The sequence below is a fragment of the Papio anubis genome, chromosome 5 (genome assembly GCF_008728515.1).
Source record: "Papio anubis isolate 15944 chromosome 5, Panubis1.0, whole genome shotgun sequence".
Taxonomy (NCBI): Eukaryota; Metazoa; Chordata; class Mammalia; order Primates; family Cercopithecidae; genus Papio; species Papio anubis.
This window is the reverse complement of record NC_044980.1, coordinates 48,788,039-48,812,416: the sequence shown is the minus strand read 5'-3', so window position 1 is coordinate 48,812,416 and position 24,378 is coordinate 48,788,039. Positions and strand designations below refer to the sequence as shown.

The 24,378-nt window shown below is 39.3% G+C and overlaps 1 protein-coding gene across 3 annotated transcripts in view; it reads left to right on the top strand.

Moving 5' to 3' along the window:
* The window catches only part of ARL15 (ADP ribosylation factor like GTPase 15), a 394,521-nt gene that overhangs the window by 71,184 nt on the left and 298,959 nt on the right, over positions 1-24,378 (top strand). The window lies entirely within an intron of this gene.

The following is a 24,378-nucleotide window of genomic DNA, read 5'->3' as shown; positions in this document are numbered from 1 at the left end:
GGTTTTTCTTGTTCTTTGAAGTGACAGTTGGTCTGTGAAGTTGGCTTAATGTCAACGTCAGGTTATTCAATCAGAGCTGCTGAAGAATATGAACTTAAGATGGCTTTAGAGATAACCACTCATTCTAGTGCTCTATGTTCCTAAAAAATGGTCTCTGGCAGAGTGATATGGGAAGAAGGGGGCATCCTGCGAGACTCAAGTTCACAGACTTGACTTGGAGCTGGTTTTAGAAGTCAGGAAGGGGTCACTCACTGTTGGCTTCCTCAGGGTTTCAGCAGTTGCTGGGTTCTTTGTTATTGTTTTTTGTGATTCTTGTGTGTGTTAGGGCCAGGTTTAGGGTAAAGAGTATTTCAGGCTCAGAAACTGGAGCTAGTAGTGCTGGGGTCACGTGCAGTGCTGCGCGGGCACAAAGTGTCAACCCCTGAATCTGGGCTTATAAAAAATTGAGTGACTTTGGCATGAAAAATTAAGTGACCGGGTTGCTCCCTCTTTTTCCACTCCCATTTTGTTTTTTAACTTTGTTAAACTCAGGGGTGGGGTAACCATAATGCCAGGAAGGATGTTGGGGAGTTAGTGATATGGAAAGAATGGTCAGATGCTTTCCTTCATCCTTTGAATGCTCTTCCCCGCCCCTAAAAATATAAAGATTTAAAAATTATTATTATAGTAAACATCCTCTGGTACTCTTGTGTGTTTGTTTTTTATATTTGAAATTCAAATCCCTGTGGAATTATTTTAGAGTAAGTAGTGAAGTAGGGATGCAACTTTGCTTTTTCCCCCCATATGGTTAGTTGGTTGCCCAGCCCCATTTGGTGAGTCATCCATCTGTTTCCCGCTTTTTGACATGCTACGTTAACCATAGATACATCATTTTTGGCTAAAAAATTAGTTTTGAAGGTTTGGCAAATTCAAGACAAATTCTACAAAGGATCACCCTCATTTCTTCTAGTCAGCTGAAGTGGTGCCCTCAGGTAGTAACAGTCTTAAAAACACAGTTTACATTCGCTGTACCAGGTTTCAGATTGTGTTATTCTTGATGAGTTTTTACTGACTTTATTAATAGTCTTCTTTCCTTTTAAATAGACAATACTAATTTACATAAAATGCTCCTACTTTTTAGTTATTCCACGTATATACTTAGATGTATTCCCCCTTTTTGGTGTGTATATTCATCTACCTGTCTAATCATGCATTGTCAGCACACTGTTTCTATTAAGATAATTGTATAATGTTCTAATAGTTCAGGGTACTGCTCTACCAATAGGGAAGTTGTATTAGGTCATTCTCATGCTCCTATTAAAGACATACCAGAGACTGGGTAATTTATAAAGACAAAGAGGTTTAATGGACTCACAGTTCCACATGGCAGGTGAGGCCTCTGGAAACTTACAATCATGGCAGAATGGGAAGGAGTAGCAAAGGCATGCCTTACATGGCGGCAGGCAAGAGAGCATTTGCAGGGGAACTCCCCTTTATAAAACCATCAAATCTCGTGACACTTATTCACTATCACGAGAATGGCAGGGGAAAAACCCACTCCCATGATTCAATTACCTCCCACCAGGTCCTTCCCACAACACCTGGGGATTATGGGAGCTACATTTCAAGATGAGATTTGGGTGGGGACACAACCAAACTGATCAGAAGTAAAAAGAGTGGAAAAGGAGAGCAAACAATTCCTTTGTACACATCATTTTCACTCATGTTCCAATGATGTCATATGGCCATACCTGGCTGCAAAGGAGTCTGGAAACTGCATTCTCTAGTTGTGTGGCTATGTGTCCAGCTAAATTCTATTCACAAGGAAGATACCAAGGTTCAACATACTCTGGTGGGACACTTTTCACTTTAGACAAATGTCTAAATACAAATATTAATTGAAGTAGGCTTGAAAAATAGATGAAAGATTAAAGAGTTTTAATTACTTGAAGAAAATAAGGGTTTTGTTTAAATGCAAACATTTATGCGCTGGGCAATATATGATTAGAGAGTGAAACACTGGCACATTATAAGGGACTAGTAGAATTTCATAGAAGTGTTGACAATAGAAATTTATTTTTGGCCAGCCTGCTCCATCTAACTAAGTTGTTGACTTGAAGATATTATGTGTTCAGATTAGAATGACAGACGAAGCTTACATATTGTTTCTGTCTTTTCATGTCTGATGCTCAAATTAAAATTGGGTGAGTGCGCTCCTTAGTGGTTGTAGTTTGGTAATACCACTGATTTGTGTGTGTGTGTGTGTGTGTGTCTGTGTGTCTGTCTGTGTATGTCTGTGTCTGTGTCTGTGTTTCGTTTTAGTTCAACTCGGCCACTTCCAGTTGAGATTAATAAGGCCAGTTATTCACTTAAAGTACCTGTATCCATGAGGCTGTGTGGCTAAGGCTAGATCTATAAAAACGTAAAGCTAGAATATGCTTCCATAACTATGACAGTATCTCAGCACTTCAGAAATTATAGAATTTGAGAGTTTAAAAAGGAAAATAGTTATCTGGTCAGACACTATCAGTTGGAAGGAGTAGCTGTCTCTGCCAGAGTTTAAAAATGGCAGAGAGGATTTTATATACCACTTCAGCTTGCATTATCATCAGAGGAATCAGACATTGTGTTCTGGTGATAAAGGCATTTAAAAAATTTTCTTTTCCAAATACCAGTCTCATGATTTAAAAACTAAATAGCTACATCAAATTTCATATTGTTACTCAAACCTTTTAATGTCCTAGTTGGTGAAATAACAATTCCATTTCATACAATTGAATTAATTATAACTGTGATTTCTTTAAAAATTCCATATTTGATTATTTTGAATTAAAAATGCTCACAGCATCTTAACAGTATAGAAGTATAGTCAAATGCCCTTCTATTATTTTTGCTACTAATGCATATTCCTTGCCAGAAATAACAAATGTTAATACTTTACTGTAGCCTGGGGTGGTGGCTCACACCTGTAATCCCAGCACTTTGGGAAGCCAAGGCAGGCAGATCACTTGAACCCTGGACTTCGAGACCAGCCTGGGCAACATGTTGAAGCCCTGTCTCTATAAAAATTATACAAATTAGCTGGGCGTGGTGGCACATGCCTATATTCCCAGCTACTTGGGAGGCTGAGCCCAGGAGGTCAAGGCAGTGAGGCATGAGCGAGCCACTGGGTTCCAGCTTGGGTGACAGAGCGAGACCTTTAAAAAAAAAAAAAAAAAGTTTATAGAATTAACATGCATATGTGTTCACAAACATGGGTACACATGTGTACATTTTTTAAAACATAAATCAGATCATGCCACCCATTATTCTGTGACTACATTTTTTAGTTTAACCATATATTTCAGACTTCTTTCCATGTCATTACATTATTTTATCTGATAAGGTTGTGTGTATTTTTACACCGTTTTTCTTATGTCATCCTGGAGAAAGATGCATAGAATTAAATCCTTTTAATATTAACATATAGAGTTAAAAGTATACCCCAAGTATTGGTTCTCATCCTTTTCCTTTGAAAAAGGACAAAGGTCCTTTTTCAGATTTTTTGTGAAGGCCATTGGAATGCCCAGCTCGTAAGTTGAGTGTAGTTTTAATATTCGGAAATTGAACTAATAATAATCCCAACTTTATCAGTGTTAATGCTTCTACATATTTGAAGTTATAATTAGTTAATAAGACATAATTTGAACAGATTATTTTGGATAGCTGATGTATAATCAATTCATAGGAATTTAAGAAAGAAGTTTTGTGTGTGTGACCTCAGGTTCACTTTTCCTTTTAGTTATGAACTACATTCAAACTAGATTTGGTTTCACATTTTCCTAGCTCTTTTAAAAACATTGTCGAAAAATTAAGATTAATTTCCCTATGCTCATATATTATTATTTTATAATCTGAATTTTCTGGGACGGAGTTGTAATTCTTCTGACAATCCAATAAATTTCTCTTGTGTTCTGTGAGCTTACAAGTCCACTAGAGGGTGCATTTTACTCTTTTTTGACACAGACAGAAATTTAAGTCCATAATTTTGTTTCACTTTCACAGAGCTAGTTGGGTTAACAACTTTGGAAAGCAAAGTCCCTTAAATTCTTAAACATGGACACCAGGAAACTATCATACAAAAACACAATTCACTGATATAAAGCAATCATATGCCTATTAAAATAGTGGCCTTACCAGTGAATGTTATAGTAGGATGCAGAAGGGAGCACGGTGGGGGTGGGGATGTCTAGGGAAGCTTCAAGGGCAAGATGGGATCTGTAATGTTCAAACACCTGGTGAAGTCAAACATTTTGGTCTCAGGACCCCTTTACACCATTAATAATTATTAAGGCTCCCAAATAGCTTTTATTAATATGGTTATTGATATTTAATGTTCTAGCAATTAAAAGAGTGACCCCTTTGAAAATATTTTTTGTTACTAATGCATTTAAAAATAACAATAATAACAGGCCAGCCATGGTGGCTCACACCTGTAATCGCAGCACTTTGGGAGGCAGAGACGGGCGGATCACCTGATGCCAGGAGTTCGAGACCTGGCCAACATGGAGAAATCCCATCTCTACAAAAATAAAAAAATTAGCTGGGCTTGGTGGCATGTGCCTATAATCCCAGCTACTTGGGAAGCTGAGGCAGGACAATCGCTTGAACCAGCGAAGCGGAGGTTGCAGTGAGCTGAGATCTCGCCATTGTACCAGCCTGGCACAGAGTGAGACTGTCTCAAAAAAATAAAAAATAAAAAATAAATAAACCCATTACATGTTAATATGAATAACATTTAAATGAAAAATAACTATTTTCCAAAACAAAAAAAAAATAGTGAGAAAATGGCATTGTTTTACCTCTTTGCAGATCTTTTTAATGTCTGGGTTAATAGAGGGCAGCTAGAGTCTCTTATTTGCCTCTGCATTTAATCTGTTGTATGTTTTGGTTAAAGTATGTGAAGAAAATTCAACCCTACGCAGCTATGAAGTTGGAAAAGAATATATTAATAGCCTTCTCTGATAATTGTGAATAGTCTTCTGTGATTCTATATCTAAACAATCAAATGGTAGTTCCTTAGGAGCTAGTTGCAATGTGGAACCTGAAACCATATCAGTGAACTTATTCTAGTTAGTTATGTTAAAATTCAGTAGTCTCTCTTGGACCTTGAAAGACTCTTTTGCTCAGGCATGACTTTGTAATATTATGCATTGGTCTTGGAAAATATTGGTTCATCTAGTTATGTAAATCTTCCAAATATTGACACAATATCAGCCTTGTAAATATGTCAAGTTCATGGTGGCAGATACAAGTTTTCTAAGAATTTAATTTTCATTTGAAAGCTTGAATTTTATCACTGGCAACAAATACTAACAGTTGTTTTCCTTGAATTGACATGCCTACTTCATTTATTTTTAGAAAATATCTGTGAAATACCCAAGTTTGAATAATTATAGTTTGCCTGTAACTCATTTTTTCAAGTAAAAATGGTGTTCCACGAAAAGAGAAGTTAGGTTCACGAGTACTTTTCCTTGAGACAACCCTTAGAGTTTTACATAGAGCAGAAATGCTTTGTATGTATTTAATCACACAGAATAGTAAGGTGTCAAGATTTAATAAAATTGATAGTTTACTGCTTCATCAAGGCCATTTTTATGTAAAACGCAATGGCAGCTGGTAGAGTTCGGTGCCACCAGCATGATTTGTACTAAAGGGCCAGCAGTTTCACTCACTCACTCTCCATCAGTGTTAATGCAAACACAATGCAAGAAGTAAATAATGTCTTAGTATGAGGACATTAGTTTTGACCCTGCAGATCCTCTGAAAGGGTCTTAGGGACCCTCAGGAGTCCATGCGTCCATGCACACATTGAAAACGGCTGGACTAGGAGAAGCATAGGACTGGGTGTCGTGAAGCCATTGCAAACAAGGATGGTGTATGAGGGCAGGGGTGAACATGAGTGTCAGCCGAACAAGGGACTGAGGGTAGGCTCCAGTTCCTGGCTCTTGTAGGAACAGAGGAAATCAGAAGAGAAAAGAATATGTCTTGAAGGCGGAGCAGACCTGAGAGGTCCCTGAACACAAGTTCTGAGAAGCTCTTTTGTGGCTTTCCTGGTAGGTGGGCATGCATCTTTAATTAAGCACCCCTGCCCTTCTCACTCTGCCCTGTTTCTCCCATAGTTCTACCTATTGGTTCTATTTTTACCCTCAAAGGCAGCATAAGACCCTGCTTTCTCCTGTGCAGCCTTTCAAATATGAACTTAGGGTCTTGAGGTCCAGTGGAAGGGAGCTTCTAATGTCAGAACAACTGGAAACTTTTTTCCGTAGATAGTAAGGAGCCATTGCTTACTCTGCCTCTCCTTCTTTTCCTGTTTTTCTGCCTACCTTTTTGAGAATGGCATTTAACAATGATATTTATTGAAAGAGCACTATGTATTAATAGTACTCTTGGGATATGTTAGGGATGCAGCCGTGAACAGACAGCCTGAGTACCTGCTTTCAAAGAGCCAAGAATCTAGCAAAGGATACAGGCAAATGTGATCAGGATCATGGGAACATTTGGTGAGGGCCTCTAATCCCAGAGGGGAAAGGGCTTGCAAGTGAGATTGCAGGACTTTCTGGAGGAACTAAGACTATGGAGGCTGAAACTTAAAGAATGAGGGGTTAGTTAAGCAAATGGTACAGGGAGCCTAAGGAAAAGGAGAGGGTTCTGGAGAAGGCTCCACGAGGGTTTGGAGGTAGACAGCACAGTGAGGAGTGTGGCCACAGTGTAGACTGCTAAGCGGTCAGGTCTTCACTTGAGATTGGAGAGTGAGTATGGACTGAATTGTGTCTCCCTAAGTTCATATGTTGAGGTTCTGTCCCCCAGTGTGACTGCATTTGGAGATAGGTCTATATGGAGGGAATTAGGGTTAAATGAGGTCTTAAAGGTGGGACCCTAATCTGATACTACTAGTGTCCTTATTTTAAAAACACCAGAAAGCTCCCTCACTCTCCACACTCATGCTCCAAGGAAAGGCCATGTGAGGACAAAGTGATCGTTTGCTAGCCAGAAATAGAGCCCTCATCAGAACCTGAACCCTCTCAAACCTTGATCTTAGACTTTCCGACCTGCAGAACTGTGAGAAAATACATTTCTGTTGTTGAAGCCACCCAGGGTTTTGTTATTTTGTCATGGTAGCCTAAGCTAAGATAAGGAGTTACCACCCAGAGAAGCTGATGAGCTCTGTCAGCCTTGTTAAGGAGCTTGACTTTTATTTTGAGGGTTTTGGGGAGACATCAAAATGTTGTAAGAAGCAGAAAGATTATTCAAGGTGAAGTGTGAGGGATGGATTGACTGGGGCTGTGCAGATAAGAGTGTTATGAGAGAGACAGAGAAGTGGACGTTATAGGCTAGATGAGGGTAGCAAAAGTGGGCAGTGGGGATTGAGAGAAACTTGGTTTCAAGAAACAGTTTAATAGTTTTGTATACTATTGAAAATTGGTGACTGGGTGGGTCAGTGAAGGAGAATGAGGAGTCAGGATTTCCAGGTTTCTAAGTGGGTGACCTTTGTTCACTGAACTAGAGAAGAGCAGAGCAGCAAGTTGAGAGGAGCCAGGGATGCATTTGGTTTCGGACATGATGAGTTTAATGTGTTTTGGGGATATCCAGGTGGAAACATTCCCCAAGCAACTGCCTTATACAGTGCTGGAGATCAGAAAGAGCAGGGGAAAGAGGGAGAGAAAGAGGAACAGAGAAAGGGAGAGAGAAATGGGCCGCTGATCTAGGTAAAAATGTTATTAGTAAGATTTTCTAGTGGCAATGGCCAAATCGGTTAATTCCTCTCAATATTTCTTTCATCTCCTTTTTTTTTTTTTGGCTCACCTACCAAGCTGTTATATCACTCAAAAATAAAACTAAAATAGAAAATACTGCAGAAGCACGTTGTAACTGCAAAGGACTGCACACATTTGAGTAATTTATTATACTGGGATCTAAGGGAAAATGCTGGATGCATAGGAACAAGAAAAAGGCCCTAGGGAGTGAGGGCCTGGATGAGGGCGCACAGAGGAAGAAGACAGGATTACAGGGAAGACTTGCTCATACCTCACAGGGGAGGAGAGGGTCCAGATGACACCTTTTCCAAGTCCAGCTGGCTGGGAAAGTGATCATTTCCTTGAGAGAAATGGGAAAATCAAGAGCGGGAGCTGGTTCATTCGAAAGATATACATATTTTTTTGACGTAGCCCCATGGCATTTGAGGAAACTGTATTGAGGCATCTGGGTGTACGTCTTTGGTGGTTGGGAAAGGCCATTCAGGGCATTCTCTTCTTGCTTCTTTGTGCTTTTTTGGTTTTCTTTCTTTCTTTCTTTCTTTTCTTTTTTCTTTTTCTTTTTTTTTTTTTTTTTGAGGTGGAATCTTGCTCTGTCTCCAGGCTGGAGTGCAATGGTACGATCTGGGCTCCCTGCAACCTCTGCTTCCCGGGTTCAAGTGATTCTCCTGCCTCAGCCTCCCAAGTATCTGGGACTACAGGCACCAGCCACCATGCCCAGCTGATTTTTGTATTTTTGGTAGAGACGGGGGTTTCCTATTGGCCAGGCTGGTCTTGAACCCCTGACCTTGTGATCCACCTGCCTCAGCCTCCCAAAGTGCTGGGATTACAGGGGTGAGCAGAGCACTGCTCTAGAAATGTGTTTTGGGCAACGTAAAGTTAATTTTAAACAATGGAGTTTGAATGCCTTTAGGAAGCCATGTTCCTAGTCACCACAGGTCGCGTTGTTCCTCAGTCTCCTTTACTCCCTCGTATTGCTACCTCATAGGCTTAGATTTTTGCCTGCCTTGAAGGCATTTGAGTTTATGAGTCCAGGTTTAAAGTCACTGTGGACAATTTGGCCTCAAAGGGGAGAACGGGAAGTAAGATTGCAGGTGGGGATCAGAATCAGCCAGAGCCAGTTGAGACCATGTCCCAGAGGGAGCCCCGATAGTGTGGAGCCATGACCACGATTAAAATGTGTTTCATTTTCCAAGATCTTAGCTTGAGATACACTAACCTAGACTCCTTCTGCCGAATGACAATAATCTTAAGATTATAATTGAATTGGAAAAGCTAGGACAACAACAGGTGCACATCTTAGCACAATAGTTGCTCATAATTTGGCAGAAGGAGCCTAGGTTAGTGTATCTCAAGCTAAGATCTTGGTGACTTGTCTCTAAAACTGTTTCTTAGTAATGGTTTCCTCTTTTAAACTCTATTTTATTTCATTTTATACCAGATCTTCTTAATACTCCAATACAGCAAATTCTGATTTGTGTGCTTGCTTCCATCTCTCTTGTGTCTGATTCTGATGCAGGTACCCGAAGGATTTCTATGGTGTGTCCTTCACCCCACCAGCCACCAGGGGGCAGGCACATTCAGTCAATACTTTGACTATTACCATCTCAAGGTGCATGTTGTAACTGCTAGAGAAGAAAACAAAAATTAAAAAGAAAGACATACTTGAGATCCTATTATGACTTGATGTCGTTAGCCGACCCAGCAGACTTTTGCTACTGCCCAAGCATTGTTTTCTAGGAAGGCTATAGTTCAGTAATCTAGTGTAAAGGATAGGTCACCATGGTTGAAGTCTTGCCCATAGCTCAGAGAATGTTTAATGAATTGAGACGACTCAGTCAAGCAATGAGTAGTAAGAAAACCTGTGTGACTAGTGACAACCAAAGTGGAGAGAGGGGCCCTTGTATTCCTAGAGTGTCCCAGATGTCCCCCAGAAACACGGGTCAGAATAAACCCCAGAAGTCTCTTGCAGACACCTTAACATGCTTCTCCCCACAGGAAACATGTTATTTTCAGGGATGGTATGTTTGGTGCTTTTAAAGTAATACCATGATATCTCCTTTTAAAAATGCACAGCTTGTTTAAAGGAGATTGGGGAATAAGGAAAACAGATCTCTTAAGTGAAGAATTCTTAGAATCCTTAAAATGAGATCCATGAGACTAGAGCAGTTTTCTTCCTGATTCCTGAAATTCATTAAAGGGAATATTTTTCTTACCATGAAAGTAAAGGTTGTGTTGGTATTTACATGGGCTGGAGGAAAAGGATGAACAAATAAGCAAGAGGTTAGAACTATTTCAGATAGCTATAAATTTTTATTGTAAAACTTCTATCTTGTCTTTCTCTTGGTTTGAGAAGATGTTGTGGTTTTTTTCCAACCCATCCTCTTATCTCCTGCTTCTGCCAGTCCAGTCTCTTCTCAGAAAAGATGTTACTCTGCAGAAAATGTTACCTCCTTCTGCACACGTAGAGACCACTTACTGTTTTGTACCTACAGCTCTGAAATGATGATTCTGTCACTTTTGATTTCTGTAGACTCTGGGTTTTCTTGTCTTCTCATGAATTGTGAGCACACTGACAATTGTTCAGTGTGCTCAGATGTGGAAAACTTGTCTTTTCCTTCAGTTGCAACTGAAGTATCCCTAAGGAATACCTGTTGATGCTGCTTACCTTGCCTTATGTTTTAGCTGCCCTGTGTGACTTTGAGAATGACCCCAAAGTATTCAGGCCTTTCTGAACTGCGCTGTCTCCTGTGCATCTGGCCCTTACAGTGATTCAGTTGGTGGGATTTAGTGGAAACGGCTAAATTCTGGAGTGGGAGGGCCTTGGTTTCTGCCAGACTCAGTGACTTTGAGCAAGTCTTCTGGCCCAGAAGTCTCTATTTTTTCATTGACAAAAAGCTGCTCATAGTAATACCTGCCTCCGAGAGAGCCTGTGAGGATTAAGAGAGGTAATGGATATGAAAGAGCTGTGTAAAGGCAATGAGGTTAGGTCTTGTGTTAGTCATGCCACCTTGCTTGCTGCAGGAGGATGTGCTGTGGCTCACCTGTGCTTGAGCAAGCTGTGGAGGGATCCTGTCACCAGGCCTCCTCCTTCCCCAGTGTATCAAGGCAGCTCAGACAACTTGGCCTCAGTGCTTACAGGAGCAGTGTTCTTTCCTTCTGTTGTTACCAGTTACTTTGCCATGTTGTTTGAATTAGTGTATTAGTCTGTTCTCATGCTGCTAATAAAGATATACCCGAGGCTGGGTGATTTATAAAGGAAAAAGGTTTAATTGACTCCCACTTCCACATGACTGGGGAGGCCACACAATCGTGGTGGAAAAGCAAGGGATGTCTTACACAGTGGCAGGCGAGAGAGAACTGAGAGACAAGTGAAAGGGGAAATCCCTTATAAAACCATCAGATCTCATGAGACTTATTCACTACCATGAGAAAAGAATGGGGGAACCACCCCCATGATTCAGTTATCTCCCACTGGACCCCTCCCACAACACTTGGGAATTATGGGAGCTACAATTATTCAAGATGAGATTTGGGTGGAGACAGAGCCAAAACATATCAGATATGTTCAGTTGAAGAACAAAGAGTCGATCCTTGATTTTTGCTTCAGTTGAAGACATATAAATAGTGGAATGGCTTTTTCTGCTGGGGATTTTAAAGGTTTTATTCGTTTGATTTTAATAAGACTTAGACTAAAAGCAAGGCATTATTTGTAATGAAAGATTATTTTTAACAGTCTTTGAAATTAATCTATTCAGAAAGTTATATTTTTTCTGTTTCCCCCATTTTCTCCTCGTTTGGATCTCTTCCTTTTTGTCTAGCTTGGTCTTCTGATATTATCATAGGTAACCACGGCTTCCAGTGTCATGAATGGCTGGAGGTCTGGCCTTTTGATTCCAGGAATTTCTGCATTCCCTTCAATCAGCCAGCTTCAACCCTTTGCATGGCCTGGAATTGCCTCATTTCTAAGGATTCAAGCTTGGAGCTGTCTTCCAGTCACAGCCTTCTGTTCTTTCAGTTACTCATTCCTTCACTTCTTCTAAACCTGCTTGTTCCTCATCTTAAATCCAATTAACGGCCATTTTCCACCTGCCACTTTTCTTCTGTCACTCAGTCTCATCCTTCCTTCTCTGCTCAACCTTCAGGCCTTGACCTCCCCAGTCCACCGTGTCAGCTGTTTGCTCACTGGCATCCTTAGAATTCCTTGCCCTTTTAACTTCTGCTTTGCCCACTATTCTGACTGCCTTCCCACTCCCTCCATGTCTATATCCTAGGCCGCTGAAAATCACTGGAGGAAATCACATTAGCCCAATCGCATTGGGCTAAATGCTTAGTATTGATGTGTGCCACCTGCCTGTGCTGGAACTTCACTGCTCCTGGGAAGTCCTTTTAGTTTTCGATCCTTCTTCACCCTGGGGTCCCATTTCCATCAGCTTTCCTTATTTTGCTGGTAATCTTGCTTCCTTTTTCAACGAGAAGGTAGATGGTAATCCAATTGAATTTCTTCAACTCTCCTTTACACCTGAACCTTTGTCTGTATTTCCAGGCTACTTCTCACACTTGCTTTCCGATGCGGTGGTGTGTCCTTACTCTTCCCAAGGTCAGCCTCCTCACTTTGGGCACCCACTCGTCAACTTCAGGGCCTTACACTGTGAATGAACTCTGCCATCTCCTCCCTGCCATCACTCTCTCCCTTTCCACAGACTCTCCTTCTTTTATCCTGTGAGCTACTTAACTTTCCTGAGACCTTCGCTTCACAAGAGCCTCTCGTTCCCTTAGTTACAAATTTCCCAAAGAACTGCCACTTCTTTCTACTGTCACTCTTCACCACCCAGTCATTCCTTAGCCCTCTGGTCAAGTAGTATCTTCTCCTGCTGTTCTGCTGGGACTGTTCTTGCAAGTTGGCAAGGACCTCTTTCCTAGTTGTCAAATAATCTACTTCTCACCATCTCCACCACCTTTGAATAGTTATCCACTCCAGCAGGTCTTAATGCTTAGTACATTTATGCTGAGTGGATGGATAAAGGCACTTTGCTTCTCTCCCCCGGTTCCCATGACCTGGTGCCATCTTTTTTTTCGGCTACGGTCTCTCTGACCACTTCTTTTCAGTCTCTTTTTTATACCTGACTGAAAATGTGAGTTTTCCCATCTTGGCAGAAGGATGAAAAATCAAGGAATCTTAATTGAGTACCTACTGTGTGCCAAATGCTGCCCTTTAGGGGCTTTAATTACGTTAACTTGTCTCATCTTTACAACAACCCTATGAGGTATTTTTTGCCTCATTTTTAGAGAAGAACATTTAAACTTGAGGGAATTTAAGAATTCACCTATGTAACTATTAGTGGGAGAGGAGTTTGAATCCTGTTTGACCCCGGTGACTGTATTTTCCCATTAGATTCACACAGGACTCGGGTTGAAATCACCTTTGTGCTTCTCAGTGCCCACCTGAGTGCTTATGTATATTGACCGCACATATTTGAGAAGTCAGTTTGTGATACTGCCTGTTCCTATGGCTTCAGTCCCTTTGCTTTTTTTTTTTTTAAAAAAAAAAAAAAAAACAAAACCATTGGCTTTTAAAAGATCACAAAGTAGTATGTGCTGTTGATAAAAATTCAAACAATAGAAGTTTGTTATAAAGTAAAAAAATGAATATTCTCTCCCTTCCCTTCCCACCACTCCCACTCTCAAGGGGTGGTGACAACTATCATTTTTACACTAATGATGTCCAAGTTTTCAAAAAGTTTCAGTCCCTAGATCCCTCTTGAGTTTCACAATCCAATCTCTGAATGTTGAGCCCAGATGCTGATTTATAGTTATTTATATTTTTCCATATAATTTTCTGGACTCACATAGTTGGGCCATTGAAATTCTTTTGGATAGTGGATGTGAAATGCATCAATCAATCAACTAATTAATCTGTAATTCCACCCATGCATGTGTCTGTCCTGCTGGCCTTGCAAACTTGGATTCTTCAAGATTAAATCCTTCTCCTTCTTCCTTCCATCAGTTCCATTTCCTGTGCCTTATCTCAGTTGTGATGCCATCTGCCTTGTCATCCTTGTCTCATCCCCCTTCTTCACATTGCCATGCAGTCAGATGTTATCTCCTTTCAGTTGCGTGAGGGTCACCACGATGCATTCCCACTGCTGCCGTTGGAGTTCAGCCCACATATCCTCTGGCTTGGATAGTTACCCTGGCCTCCTTGTGATTGCCTTCGCTCCTCCTCACTCCGCTCCGCTGAGTCTTAACTTTCTAAAACCTAACTTTCATTGTGTCCCTATGTTGTATCGCCACAAGCACACATCATCCTAATATGATGTAAGCTCTGGCTTGTCTGTTTGTGGATGATGCCCTGAATTTTTATTCTCTTGCTTATACTGATACATACGTTTCGCTCAGAATGCAGCCAACATTCAGGGTGCTGCTTAAATGCCACAGCATTCTTATAACCTGTTCCTGATGTGCTTCCAGTACTCAAGTCGAGGAAGCTCTTCCCAACCCCAGCACTCTCATAATTGCCATTTGTTCTCAGTATTCAGTCCATTCTGCCTTGTGTTAAGTTTGTTGTTCAGACCAACCATGGAGGTAGATTGTAAATTTTTCAAAATGACCGTGTTGCAAGTATTTTTATGCCATTTGATTAGTACATAGTAAGTTCTTAGTCATATGCTGTTTGGATCTATTTTCTTAAAGCTCTGATTTGAGAATCTTAAAATTGATTGTTATTTTCATATTTAGATAATGCTGTTACCAAGTTTATCTGTGAAAGCCCCAATAATCTAATAGAAGTTTACGCCTAGTGGGCCAAATAGTTTGTCAATTGTCAATCAACCTGTAGCCCCTTTTCTGTCTCTGAAGTGGCCTATTTAAAGAGACTCTGGAATTGCAAGTTTCACTCCTAAACCACGGCCTGCTGTGTGTGAGCTCTGAACGCCGCAAGAAAGCCACCGTTACATTATTGAAAATATTCTTTCATAAAGAATTTTAGTTCTTTAAATCTCTACATTTTAACAAATCTGAACGCAGACATCTCCTAGGTGGTCTTTTTTAACCAAGCCATTTTGGACATAATTTTTTTATGTGATGTAAGTTTTAATAAAAAATATAAGTAGTTTATTTATTTATATTTTTGTACATGGTGGCAGGATGGTTTAGTGTTCTCGTGAAAGGAGGAGGGAGGACATTTACCCTTCCAACAGTCACTGCCTTTTGATAACATGATGCGTGATAATTTTAAGGCCCAGTATGACTGTCAAGTAACTTGTCTCCTTGCCAAGGTGGGCGGATCGTGAGGTGGGGAGTTCTAGACCAGCCTGGCCAATATGGTGAAACCCTGTCTCTTAAAAAAAAAAAAAAAAATTAGCCAGGCATGGTGGCGCGTGCCTGTAGTCCCAGCTACTTGGGAGGCTGAGGCAGAACAATCACTTGAACCCGGGAGACGGAGGTTGCAGTGAGCCAAGATTATGCCACTACACTCCGGCTTGGGTGACAGAGTGAGACTCCGTCTCAAAAAAAAAAAAAAAAAAAAAAAAAAGAAAGTATTAAGCCAAGGCTTGAGATAAAGGTGCGGGGAAGAGTTTTCCCATTTTTCACTAGGGCCCTCCCTCCAGTTTTTTCCCACAGTAACTGGGTGGGTGAACAGTTTCCTACTGCTCCTCCACCCTGGGAAGATCAAGAGAACCCGAGAGTGGAATGGGAAAGAAGGACTCCTTATCCCTGCTCCTCCCCTCACCCCATTCCCTACCTTCCAACAGCACAAATACTTTCATACCATTTAAGGTGATGATTTTACGTGCTTGTGTGACGAGCATAGCTTTGATTTATTGCTGACCAGCAGTGTCAGTGTTAACCTAGACGAGAAGCTCCTAGAACACTCTGATGACTTCTGTGGAACAAGTACCACAATGTCCAAACAGGCTGCTCAAGTGTGTTTGTTTGTTTTTTTTGGTTGTGTTTTGTTTTTTATGTGGTGAGTCCTAGCCAAATCATTGACTAAATAGAATCTCAGCTTTGAAGCTTTTGGGAGTTTCCTTTTGAAACACAGTGCCACTTTGTTGCCACACTATTCCTAGATGTTTTGGGGAAAATAATCAGTATCACTTTTTTGAATAAAATCCCAGGTCTCTTTAAGTTTAAATTTTTGTTCAAAGGACAACTCAAATAACTGAATTGTGCTTCTTAGAAATGTGAGATTCATTGGGGTTCCAGAGAAACTTGCTTTCTGATTCTTTTAGGATTGATATTTCCACTCCAGCTTGGCTCATTTTTACTTTCCATCCTCTAGTATTTAAAATTTGCTTTTAGAATTTATTTTGTTTATGCTTATTTGGCACAGGAAGAGTATTTCCCAAGACACTTAAATTTCTCTTGCCTTTTCATTGTTCAAAAATGTGCCAAACGAAAAGCTGTGTATGTGTGCGCACACACCGTGCATGCACACATGTGCATGCGGTGTGTGTGTGTGCGTGTGCGTGCGTGTGCATGTTTCTGGCCAAATGATCTAGAAGTTATTTCTCTGGCCCCCATGACTTCTTTTTTTTTTGGTCCTGTTGTAAGCTTGACAGAGATTTTATTTATCCTTATTAAATGTGGCTTGTTTATATCTAGTTCTTTGTGTGAAGTTTATGCTTAAGAAGAGTGGGATTGTTTTGGATATATTATCTCAGAGACAACTGGACTCTTATTAGCCCTTGTTTGAAAATGGGTGTGTGTGTACATGTACAGATGTATGTATGAAGTATGTGTGTGTGTATACACACCCCATCTTCTTGAGTGGTTTCTCAGTTGTAGGATTTGAAAGAAATAAAGGAAAGAAAGGAAAAAGAAAAATCCCTTAAGTGAGAGGACAAAGGAATGCTGTCATAACTGGGCTGGAATTGGAGTTTGTGTTTCATTTAAAATGACAAATCAGCAAATCCCTCTTCAACTATGTTACATCAAGGTGAATTTTCCCTCCATTCTGGGCTTTGGACACAATTTGCCTGGACATCTTCCCAGGAAAGCCCCTGTGTAAAACCCCTATTAAAGCAAAGTCATCATAAAATCATTTCATTTCCATAATGCTTGTCTTCTGACCTGTGTGAAATGTACCACAACTCTTGAGGTACATATTTTGAGTCCTAACATACAAGAAAGTTGTTAGTTGTTCTTAACTAGCAAGAAAATTAAAAGTGAACACAAAATTCTTGTATATGCCCAAACTGTGATACAGATTGAAGATAAAAGGTGGAGATTCTTTCCTTCCATATGGTGAAGCAATTTGGGGAAAGAGAAATTAGACTTTCGGCAGAAAGAAAATGTCAGATTTTTTTGGCGGGGGTTGGGGGAAGTGTTTTTCACTCCCTAAATTCTGGAATTTTATTCAGAATTAAAGGGAAAAAAAAAGGACACATGTCTACTGATTTCACTCTTAGGACTTATCTATCTTAGTGCCAGGACTAGAGTCGGCTCTGTGGATCTCACTACGGCAAAGAGGGTGCTTCAGGCGGACTGCACAATTTATTGGTCACCATGAGTTAGTTCCCAGTAAATTATATGACATGCGTTGTCTCTTATCTCTTGCAGGGGAACACTGCTGATCTCAGAGATAAATTAAATGGGATTGACTGTTTAATTTCACTAGTAAACAAACTTGTAGGAAAGTGGAACTAGCACGCAGCGTCCGAAGGTCTCTTAGTACCATGAAACGTGGGATGAGTGTGAAGGGTGCTTATTATATTAAAAAATTAGGGTGATTATTATATTTAAAAAATCCAGCAAGAAGAATGTTTCTAACTTAAGACCAGTAATAGGTGCATTTTATGCCAGAATTTTCCAAGGAAATGAAACATGTCGAACAGAAACTTCAGTGAAGACGTGCTCTGGGGAGAAACCAGCTGAGTAAAGTTCAGTAGCTGACTCCACTTAGATAAACCATTGACTCTGAAAAGCTGTGTATCTCTTTAGAAGCTTCTATTTTTCCTTCTTTCATCCACAGGAAAAGCAAACAAAACAGAGGTGGGGGAGGGGAGTGGACATAAATAAATCACATTCATATGCTAAGTCAATTTTTAAGCCAAATCTGATCTTTATGGTGAAGTATTTTCCACATCTGCCAACCACAAATGTCTACATAAGGTAACAGGTAACTTTCTTTAGTGCTATGTAATCTGTGAGACATACATAACTAGGCGTTGTAATTGTATGGCAGTTACCATACAGTTGGAATAGTTACATGATTATTAGCAACCCATAAAATAAGGTGGTAGTGTTTTTTTTCTAATAATCTGTTGTAGGAATTTCTTGTTTCCATACTTTTTTAAAGACCATAAATAATCTTGTTAGGCTCTGACATTCAGCAAGTCATTGCAAAGAAATACGTTTATTCTTCAAGATGCCAATAGATTATCCACTTCATGAAGAAATGAATATTAAATATGGAAGGACACATTATGTCCTTTTCATTTTAGTTCTAGATTTTGCCATATGGTTGCCCATGGCTTTTAAAGAACAGTTAGTTTGAGGAATGAACTTTTTAGCCACAGTATTTCTGTGATTTTTGGAAATGTGATTTTTAGAAATTCTTAACAACCACATTTTGAAATATTGGTAGTTACTGTTGTCATTCTGTTTCTTTTCTTTTTACCCCTTTCTTTCTCCCTCTCTCTTTTTTGTGACCGGTGCCTCTTCTCACAGATAAACTAGTACGATACAGACTTTTTGTGTTTAAAAACAAAACCTAGACTTACAAAAAAAGTCCCCAAATAACTTGTATTTAATTAGTTTGTAATTTATTTAATTAGTTCCCTGTCTCTTTCTTTGCAGTGATTGTCTTGATTTCTAGTTCCAGTTTTAAAACAAGGAAAATTTTAGGCCTTTCTTGATTCAACTCATGTTGTCCATAGCACACCTCACTGTCCCTACCAAAGAAAGGCATTGAATTTGAGATTTGATGCATTTTAGTCTTTTTTTTTCTTCCACCCTGATCTTCTATATATGGCTGCTTTGCAAAACAGTTTTGTGCAAGCAGACATGACTTAACTCCATTCCCTACATAGAGAACTATTCAACTTTACTTTTATGTGTTTTGAATACTGCCTCATGTGAGACTGTGACAGCAATAAAGTATGCATGGCCAACCTTATTTTAATAGCGAAAGAGAGCTGCTTTTAATTAATAAGTGGATCTCTTTATGTCTGGGGTTTTCGGTTTATTTTGTGGTTCCTTGGAGTTCTTCAATTATGTGGCCTAAAAGGGCTATGTTAGTGCCGACTAAATCCTTTTTAAAATCTGTCATTTACATGTTTTCTGTCTGTAACCTGTTTTCAGATTACTGTCTTAAAAAAAAAAAAAAGCAGTAGCAGTTTTTCCATAAAATGTTAAAATCCATAGACAAAAATTATATATGTTTTACATTATTAATGGGATGCAGCATCCATGTACACAATTAGAAGACTAGCTGTCCTCTTCAGCTGCTCCATCATCTAGGTTAAAGAGTCTTTATGTTGCATATTTCCCCACTCAACATCTACTTTTAAATTACAAAATCGATAGAACTTGTGTAAAGCATCTACTTGGTATCTTCTTGAGCATTATAGAAGGCTCTTCCCGCTGGTGATGCCATTGCCGTCTTTGGTATGCATGGATTTTTACTGAGTTCCGTCAAATCTGGGATGTCAGTGTGCTCCATGACTTCCCCACCAAGCTAACCCCTAAGGGGTTTTTATGCTACCACAGGAATCCAGTGCCAGACTTGGACCCACAGTGACCCCAAATAAAGTGATTCCTGGGTGGTAATATAGATATTTTATGATTGACATATAAATAAATACATCCAGTCTTGCTTATGAAGTTTTGTGATCTGCTTTTGTCATTAGAGGATGTAGTGAATCTAATTCTGCATCAGGGATACGGGATACAGTGTATTACTGCTTTGAAGGAGATTTGTTGTAGGAGCATGAGCATTCTGTAGCAATAGGCATAGCCGTCGTCTTGGCTGGATGTTAGTAGGAAGTATTCATTGTGTGGGTCACTATATTTTAACAACTCAAAATTTTTTTTAAAAAATCATGCTGTTTTTGAAAAGAAAGAGAGAAGATATTAACTCTTTAAAAGTCAGAGGTAAAACCGTGGCCAATCTGAATGTTACTTCTTTCTGGTTACTTGCACAGTGTCTCTGAAGTCTTCCTTGGGGCAGACACAAATAAATGGGAGGTTGCTCTTGGTAACACTCCCTAGGCACTGGTAAAAGTTGTCGGTAGATGGCAGTACTGTTCTACTACAACATTTTTTAATCCCTGCAAATACTGCCTAACATTACATTCCCAGTCTTAATTTTGAAAATGCTTGATTAGTTACATTAAGTAATGTTTGGGTGATTTTTTTTCCTCCCTTTTAAACTTAACAGAATTATAGCCACAGCCTGAAAGAAAGCCATTACTGGTAGACAACATATTCTTAGTCGTAATTTAGTCCAACATAGAGAATGACATATAGAGTTTTAATTATATTTGTAAAATGGCTGTATAAATATATGAAATAGTTAACAATAATGATTATAATTTCTCACTTACTTTGCATCCGCGTTTTTTCCCCTAATTCTACCGAGGGTAACATCTGATCATTATGGTGAATCATCTGAGATGTACATTTGTATGAACATGTTTATTTCTTTTTATTCCTACAGGTCTACATGTATGCCTTGCAATTGGAATACTTTTGAATTCTGCTACAATATCTTGGCATATACAACTCACTTGTAGATGAAGAAAGCTAATATCTTTACAGTTTTTATTTGGAAAGTCAGGAGTAATGCTATCCTTAGGGAAGGGTGGTTTACCTTCTTATATTAGTTTTTTGTAGGTCCCTTAGGAAACATGCATTACAGAAAAATAGGCTGCTCTTCTGTTTGTCTTTGTGATTCAGATTATAATAACTAATTTTCTAGGTTAAATATAACTAACAATCTATGAGCACCATTTAAAATGGAATCTTTTACAGTAGATTTGCAATTGGCATATTTCCTGAACTTCTCTTATTTTAAGATACTTTTAGGGAAGATTTCATATAGGATGGGAGGTGAAATTGGTAGTGTTTTCTCCCTTTTTTTTTTTTTTTTAAAAAAAGAGAAACAAGCATTGTCCTACTAAAATTCCATTGGAAAAGATAAATGTATTTTGTTTTACAAAATACTTTGGGAAGAGAAATCTTCCTTTTAAATCGAACTGAATTTTAAGAAAACTGTGGCTTAACTGTTTATCTCTTGTTTTCTAATTTCTTTACCTTATTTCTATCTAGAATTGTAAAAATGATTATTTAGAGACTTAATACAGCTTTTGTTTTTACCTTAAATTGTTTAAAAAACTAAAATGTAATATTAATGTTTTTTCTTCTCTATTACCTTTAAAGGCATTAGCAGGTAGAATAGAAAGAGATGAAACATCTGGGTGCTCTGAGTAGAAGGGTTCTGTTTCAGTTATCATTTTATGCTTAGCTTGTATGGGTCTAAGGTATATACATTCTCTTAACTACTGTATAAACTAGAAATTTTCCGCATAAGCCACAACCTGTGCTAGCTGAAGCATTTAGTTACCGCATGTAATTCCCAACAGATTTTTCTGTTATCTTTTTTACTCACCCTCCATGGAATGATTAGTGCATTTTGGGGATTTCATTAGTTGTGTGTGTGTGTACACATACGTATACATATATCCATAATATAGCGACAACTATTTTAACTGCTATAATGTAAAATTTGCTGGTGGGAATTTGCACATAGCTATGCTGAGTATGTGGAAATTTGGGACATAACATATGCAGTGTCTCTCAGCAAACAGAGATAAGTGTAGTAATAACAAATTTATGAGATAGTTGTTAGTTATGTTCTTCTATCAGATGCTGATAGACAATATAAGCCAGCCAAGAAGCACATGAGTCAAAGTTACTTTGGAAGTACACAGTGGAATAAAACCCCCGTGTAGTGAGAACTTTCTATTTCCTTGAGAAGTTTGGATCACAGGGTGGTGAGGATGAAACCACTGCTTCTGTGGTTTGCAGTTGAAGTGGTGCTGTTGAGTGATACTTTTTGAAAGAGTAGCTTAACGTTTTGAAGGAGTAACATATTTACTGAAAATTTTCTGTCAAAGTGAAATCCTGGAGACTGGTATTCATTTATGCCTTGTTAAATATTTGGGAGAAGTAAAGTTTCTTCCTGTTTGACTTACAATAGATTTCTCAAGCAATGTTTCTCTCCAGCCAGCTATAGGATGAGGGTGGACAAAAAAAATTGGCTTTGTTTCTATTTTATGCACAGCCAGACTTGCTCTTATGTTTGTAATATTTAAAGGAGTTCAATAGGAGGCCCTTGATTCTTTGATCTAATGCCACAGTGCAGTTTAATGAGAAAGGTTTTTAATATTGTATGCAATATTGAAAATTTCTACCAGCTCAGACCAATATAATGTAATGTTAGATTTACACCTTGGATCCATTCTTTTATTTCTTGTGATGAATCCACTCCCCCAGTCCCCCACCCCTGACTGAAACAGGTAATTACAAAGGTCTTCAGATCAATTTTTGTAAAGGGGCACCCTGACGGGTACCATGACTGAAGTGTGACATGAGCCTTTTCCAATACAATGGGTGGCCTAACATTCCTCTGGAAGCCCAAGCTCATTAAATATTCAGTTCCTTTTTTCCCCCCTCTCCCCCCTTCGCACACTTAGCTTGAGTCGCACTAAGTCTGGGGTTTCTTCACTGAAGACTTAGGAAAATTGCTTCGAGTTCTCAGATTGAATTTTTTATGTGTATGACTTCATGATAGCATTAGCATGTGCTTTGATCCATGTGTGAATGGCGCTGGGTCGGCGCTTATTGCCATATCCAGATGGTGTTACAGGGAACAAACAGTTGTGTTTTAGGATTTCTCAATAGACTGTCTAGACTGGCCGTGCAGCAGACAGATACAGCCACCCATCAAATTAGCGTTTGTCAGATTTATGGTAATGGTTCACCAAAGCCTTCCTGTCATTGACATTAAGATTTACGCCTCCAAAGTTATTTTGTCTTCCACAGAATATAGCTTGTGATTGCTTGGATTTAAAAAAAAAAAAAAAGTTTAAGACAGAAAAGTCTTACTGAATGTGAGCTGTTTCTGAATGAAAAGAAAAATATAAAAGGCATTAAACAGTGGCTGCGGCTTAGGAGCTGTATTGATTAGGGAAAGGCCTCCTCCCCACCCCCAAGCCCCCTCAAGTGATAAGAAGGATGTTCTGCTCTGGCTGGTGTCTCCCATTTGCCCTTGTTGGAAAGAAAAACACGTATGTGGGTGACTATGGCCAGATTTTGCCCTTTCATGTTGTTACTCTGGAGTAACGTGATCTGCTGCCCCAACGCGGTGGGAATAACCTTTTGACAGGCAGTATGTCCATTCTCAGTGGAAATGTTTTCCCAAGTCTGGCCAGGCTGCCTTTGATCATACCTCCTTCCAATGTGGGGTCACAGCTACTATGCTATGCAAGAGTCACAAGTTCCTGCGAGGAAAGTGAGAGACATGAGGGTTTAAAATAAATAAATAAATATGACCCAAACCTTCTTAAGTTCTCAATCATTGATATTATGAAGCCAGAAGAATGGAAATGGCCACGGGAAGCGTTCAGGACGTTTCATGTTAAATGTGGTGTGCGTCTTTTTGTGTAAGTGGGTCAAGCGGTGCATTTCACACATTTTCATGTAATGCGGCTTAGTAGTGAGGGTGCATCTCATTCTGGACATGCTGAGGCACGTCTGAAAATGTGTTTTCCTATTGTATGTTGGTGCAAATGACAAATAGTGAAGAGGCTGGGAGCTGATGAAAACGCTGAGATGGCCACGGAGGACAATATGTAAGGAAACAGGCTTTGCGGAGGTGAAAAGCTCCAGCATTTTTCAAAGGAAGTTCTTTCATCTGTCTGAGAATGGGCATTTGGGGGAAACTCCTGCTAACCCCTTTGGTATGTCAGGATTGAGAACTGCTGCCTGTTCTATTACAGGGCAGAATCCTTGCAGAATTTTTACTGGAAGGATATCTCTTATCTACTCCAGTGGCTGTAGCAAAGTTATGTCAGTTACTGAATAAAGTATTCTCTATGAAATGTGCTGGAGCTGAAGGCTTCTTGTTAACCTGCAGCAGCCCCTGCAGCTCTGTGTGGTAGTCCGTCTATCACCCCCGCTTCCTTCCTTCTCTCCTTTTTCCCTCCTTCTATCTCTTCCTCCTTTCCTTCCTTTCTTTTTTGCTCTTGCCTTGCAGGAATCATTTGATTACTCCATTTGAGACTGCTATTTTGGCCTGTTTTAAAAGACTTCTCTCTCATATATGTGTTCACATTTAGTTGTAAGTATATCTTATAAGTTGTAGCAAAAACAATTGTTGCTCAACTAAATTAAATCTCAAAAGATTACATTCTTTCCAAACAATAAACTGATGGATTTTTTCAGTTTTGTCCATCTTCAGATCTTTGAATATCAAGTTAATGGTACTAAATTAAAATATTTTTCTGCAATAATTTCTTAGAGTGTTAGAGCTTTCACTTAGTTTGTGGTTTTTTTTTTAAATAAATTATGACCCATTTATTGAAGATTTTGATTATCT